The sequence below is a fragment of the Protomyctophum parallelum genome (assembly GCF_964188405.1).
Source record: "Protomyctophum parallelum genome assembly, chromosome: 4".
NCBI lineage: Eukaryota > Metazoa > Chordata > Actinopteri > Myctophiformes > Myctophidae > Protomyctophum > Protomyctophum parallelum.
The window spans coordinates 47,553,468-47,559,467 of NC_139700.1; positions in this window are offsets into that span (position 1 = coordinate 47,553,468).

A 6,000-nucleotide genomic window follows, 5' to 3' on the forward strand; every position below is an offset into this window, starting at 1 on the left:
TTTTCTCAGAATCTTTTCTCCATCTGCGCCTGCGGATTGGCAATTAGGCGATATTTGGACCTCAATCAAAAATATTCAAATCCCTGCGGTTAGCATATTGTTGGTGCCTCTAGCACTGGCTCTATACTGGCTCAAAGATGGCGGATGGGGATTCTGTGTGAGCGTTTCCAGTTCCGTGGTGCTTCGAGTGCAGAGTGGGGGCGGGGCACGGAACGGAACTATGTTGTGCGCATGTGTTTAAACACATTCCCTGACAGGTATTTATTAATTATTATAATTTCATTATTTTTGCCCCCCTGCCCCGCAATCTTTTCATTCTGAGCTTTTTGTTTTGAAAGCAAACAAATTCACAACTTTTGTAAACCTGATCATGTAGTTATCGACCGTGAATAAAGCTTGTTTTCATTCAAATTGGAATCTGGGAAAACGATCCGAGATAAATGCATTTTGCCATCTTGTTTCCGGGTCCATCGCCTGATTACTCGATCGCCTAGCATAGCTTTCATTATGTTGCATACGAACGCTGGCCTAACTTATTCAATATAAAACATTAATCGACAGAATTAATGGCAGTAAAATCTAAGGTGGGTATTGGATGCTTGCTATATGTACACTCTCAGTTTGGGGGGGAGGGGGGGGTCCGTAGTCTAATGCTTATCATATTGAGGCTCCCCAAAAAAGGTTGAGAACCACTGCTTTGAACGAAGGTCCCGAAGGCAGGACGGTCCATGAAGTTGAGTCAGATTTTTTATTTTTTGTGTTTTTGAACCCACCTACCTCTGTCGCACCTATGCACTCCCCCTCCCCTCCCCCCCACCCCCCCGCGCACGTATGTTTGACCACAGACCACACACACTCCGTGCTCTTACGCCCCATGTAGAGGTCGTGTTCGCAGAAAGCCATTTTATTTTCAAGATTTGTTTTTACTGTCAGTGCCTTTCCTTATTTAATTTCTACAGTACACAAAGACTAGGGTTGGGAATTCTGGTTCCTTAACGATTCCCTCTTGATTGGTCGGATTCCTTAACGGTTCCCTTTAACGATCCCCAAAGGGGGTTCCAAATGGACCCTCACAGGGTCTGTGACTCTTGAGAAGAGTGTACAAATGGACCCTTAAGTTGGTGCCCTTCGTACACTCCCAAGAGTTATGGTGGTGCTTGAAACAAATAAAAGTTTGCGACCCCCTTTTGGTATTGTAATTGTATTTCAGACGTGACGTCCACACATACGCAGCTCTGACAGTGTGGATAAAACCCAGTTTCCAGAAGCCGTTTCAAAATGTGATGGAATCCATTCCGGTTTTCCTCGGCGTTGGAACCGTAGGAAGTAGGAACCTGGATCCCAACCTTTAGTAAAGAATCCTCTTCCCAGAGCCCAGAATCCAGTTCCACGTCTCTCGGTTGTCCAGTATTATTTCTTTGGTTGCTTCAAGTAGAAAACAGTTCAGCTTATGGAGAGGAGTGTCGCTCATCAGACGACCCCGGTCATTCACCTCCCGTCTCTGTACCGTCCATGTTTACCGTTATCAGGATATTCGTTAGGGATGCGCCGATATATCGGCCACGTTATCGGTATCAGACGATATTCGTATATATTGCTATCGACAAATGAGTTGACGTTCACCGATGGCATTTATTTGGAAGCGTACATTTTCTGTTGGCTCTATCGGTGCGTTTTCTGCAGCATAAGCTAAGCTGAAGTTATTTTTTTCCACTGGCACAAAAGTGGGAATCATAACGAACAAATAGCGGTTATCGGCTAGCCGCGGCAAAATTGTTATTTCATTGGTGTTGATATATCGCCATGAAAATCTCCCTATATCGGTGCATCCCTGCTATTTATGAGGATAATGCAGATGACGCAACAACGTTCAGCAGCCGTGGACGCGTTTGAACGCGGCGCGGGCGTCGTTAAAACAACCGCTGCGTGTGAGCGGGCGCTTCCTGACGACACGATATTAAAAGGTAAATAAAACGCTTTCTGTGGACACGGCCCCTCGTGCTTTGTCGCAACGTCGTCGCTACCGCGCGCCGGGAAAAAAATGGCGCCAAAACGCTGTGTATGCGCGACGTGTAGGTCGTAATGAGGCATTAATGACCGCAGATCCAGAAGCACTTTAAAAACTTCAACTACAAGAGTCCTCTGTTTTGGAAGGGCCCTCCCACTTAGGGGGAGGAGTTAACAGAGCACCCTCCCACTTGTAGGGGAGGAGTTAATCAGAGCTCTACAGGGCTAAAGGTCGAAGGTCATTGTTGCACAATATAGAATTGTTGCCTATTATGCTATGCATTGTTTTTAATTATTACCATTAATATGATACAAAAAAAAAGATATTTTCATATTTTTCCTGTCCGTTTGTCAGATTGCTCACATTTTTGTAAGGGAGTGTGGTTATTGTATATTGTATGTGTATAAAAAATAATATTTAGTCTTGGAATAATAATAACGTCAAAAATGAAGTGTTTTCATCTTTTGGTCTTTTTTCACAATTGTTGGTTTTCTAATATATTAAATGAATGTCAGCACCTAAAGCAGAGAGACTGTGTCGCATTTGTGGGGAAATTACTTAAATATCCCCAAACTGTTACTTTTCTCTGTTAATTTTGAGAGCAATCATTTTAGCCATAGTCTTGAATAAAATAAAATTAGGTTTTAGTCATCTGAAAGGTTTTTGTTTTAGTCTAGTTTTAGCCGACTAAATCTACAGTTGATTTTGTCGACAAAACAATATTTCGGCAGGCCTTGATGATGTTGTAATGGCTCATCTTAGACTTGGTCACATGCTGAAAATAGCAGATCTACAAGCTCACACCTGCTGGGAGCTTGTAGAGCGCCCAACATTAAATGCATTTTAGTTCTACTGGATCTCTTCTCCACTAGTCCCTCCCTGACATTTTAGTCTAGTTTGTATTTGTTGACAAAATTGTCGATACATTTAGTCTCAGTTTTAGCCGACATAGCTTAGTTTTTTTTTCTTTTCGTTTTCGTCAACGAAAAATGGTAGTCGACGAACATTTTCCATCCTAGTCGAAATAAATCAACAGTGATTTTGAGAGCAGCAGGGCCTCTCTCTGCCTAGCAGTGACCAGTATCTCCCCCCCCCCCCCCCGCCAAGACAAGTGAGGGGGAATTCCCCTTTAGGGCTGCATGGGTGGATGACGATCACATTGTTTAACCAGATGTCCTGCATCATCATCATCCTCATCTGGCCTGTAAGACACAGGGATACATATCTTTGGTCCGATACGCAATATTCCGACACCCTATCCCCATGTGTCTTAACCGCCCACGCATGTGTCTTAACCGGCCACGCATGTGTCTTTACCGCCCACGTATGTGTCTTAACCGGCCACGTATGTGTCTAAACCGGCCACACGTGTCTTTACCGCCCACGTATGTGTCTAAACCGGCCACGCATGTGTCTATATATACTATAGGGCAGTCCATACTGTCTCCGACCACCAAACTTTTCGTCGGAAAGATCAGACTTACATTTTTTCTCCGAAGTAGAGTTTGGCGAGTCACAACATCTGGGAGTGCAGCTTTCAGAACAAAAATTCAGAGGAATGCGTTTCAGAAGTTGCGAGTGACGTTGTAGTTGTACCGGAGCTTTCCGACGAAAAGTTCGATGGACGGAAACAGTATGGACTGCCCTTTAATCTTAACCGGCCACGCATGTGTCTTAACCGGCCACGCATGGGTCTTAACCAGCCACGCATGGGTCTTAACCAGCCATGCATGGGTCTTAACCAGCCATGCATGGGTCTTAACCAGCCATGCATGGGTCTTAACCAGCCACGCATGGGTCTTAACCAGCCGTGCATGGGTCTTAACCAGCCATGCATGGGTCTTAACCAGCCATGCATGGGTCTTAACCAGCCATGCATGGGTCTTAACCGGCCACGCGTGTGTCTTAACCGGCCACACGTGTGTCTTAACCGGCCACGTATGTCAGGAGCCATGGGCGAGTCTTAACTGGCCATGGTATGTCAGACTATTGGTACGTTGGACGAACGTATGGACCCCCCCCCCCCCCGCCATGTTAATGACATCACCGCCACGGCGCCACCTCGATGACATCGACCGCCACAGAATGAAGTGTTTCCTGTACGGTGATGGCGCTACTGTTTATTTTCTCATTAGCACTTAGCATGTTGACGGCGTGTTGTTGTTATTATTATGTCTTTTTCTGTCACTGCTGGAGACATCCCCCCCCCCCCCCCCCCCCATCTACACCGAATGTCTAGTGTAGATCCACTATTTTCGCAGAGCGGTCGCCAAAACAATAGGGGGGACACCAGCAAGTCCAGTATAGTATAGCCAGCATTTGAGTGTGTCCAAAAAATCTCTTGTCACTACAATGTTGTCCGGGCTGGCTGTGCGCGTGTGTGTGCGTTTGTGTGTGTGCGGACCACTGTCTTGTAGGGGAGATGGGCTGCTGACAACCATGCAGGGCTGAGCTCCTAATAAGGTCGCTGAGCCAAGAAGCTACTCTGTAAATATAACCCTGAGGGGGGAGGAGAGGGAGAGAGTGAGGGGGGCTTACACAGAGGGAGAGAGAGAGGGTGAGGGGAAAAAAGAGCAGTTGTAGAAGTAAACTCCGCAACAATAGGCCCACCACTAAATTAAAATGCTCTCTCTTACAAGAGGTGGATAAACTTTTTTCTTTTATTTTCAAACTTTTGTATGTACGAGTAAAAGTTTGGAATTCAAAGTGTATATAACGGCCTACTTGAGTAAAAGTATTGTTACCGAAAACTTGAAGTACCAAAAGTAGAAAGTGCTCATCGCAGAATGTCCCGTTTTGCACGTTTTTCAAATTATTTAAAATAAATAAATAATAATAATCATTTGAAAATATACTATATCTACAAGCTCACAGTGTGATGCATTGTGAGCTTGTAGATCGGCTATATTTTCAAATGGCCGAAATGTAATATAATAGGGCTGAAGTGGTTAATGTAATGTTTTGTAATAATAATCCAAATCTACAAAGTAACTAAAGTTTTAAAATAATTGTAATGGAGTAAAAAAAATGTTTTAACTTTTTATAGTGGAGTTTACTCCAGTAGAGTAAAAAATACCAGAAAACATTTGTCTTGCGACCCAGCAGCCAAGTATGCAGAACATATATACACACATTTGACATAATACAAAAAACAAGACAATTTACATACATAACGACATGAAGACAAGAGCAATGTCCACCGCCTAGATTACCCCGTGGCTACTACAACTCCTGATTAAGCCTCAAGGTCGACTGTTAGACAATGGACCTCTTTAGTCTGACCTTATTGTATGCTGGTACACCATATCTCCTTCTCGCAACCCATATTCAACCTATATTCTCCATACAACACATGTATGTCCTGCATTCCACCCGTTACTTGACTGAAATTACAAAAAGCATTGTCATCGATATGTACACAGAAACAGAAAACGTACTCAGGTTTTTTGTATATATATATATTTTTTAAATCAGATCTACAAAGCTCACAACGCCATGATGATGTGACATGCCCGCGAGCTTGCAGATCTGCTACTTTAGGATTAGCCCCAAACTAAAGCACATCGCTCGCTTAAGTATAGTTAATGATGTTGTACTAATATTATTAATAGAGTATAAGTATTTAAAAAGCCGTCAGATAATTATAGTGGAGTAAATAAAAATATATACTTTGTACTTCTGCTGCACTACAATTCAAATGTGCCTCGAAATTATACTTACAGTACAGTAGCCTACTTGTATGTACTTAGTTACTTTCCACCAGAGAGAGAGAGAGAGGGGGGAGAGGAGGTAGAGACTGAGGAACTATAGAAGAGGAGAGCGAGAGATGTAGAGAGAGAGAAGCGGATGGATTGCAGCCTTATATGGGCATAGCAGTGCTTTTCCCAGGCTTTGTGGAGCTGACCTGCTGGCACGCTGCCAGCAGCAAGGCATACCGGCTGGTTCCTGGGCGCCACCCAGTGGCAGAGAGAGGCACCACAGTGCATCAACGT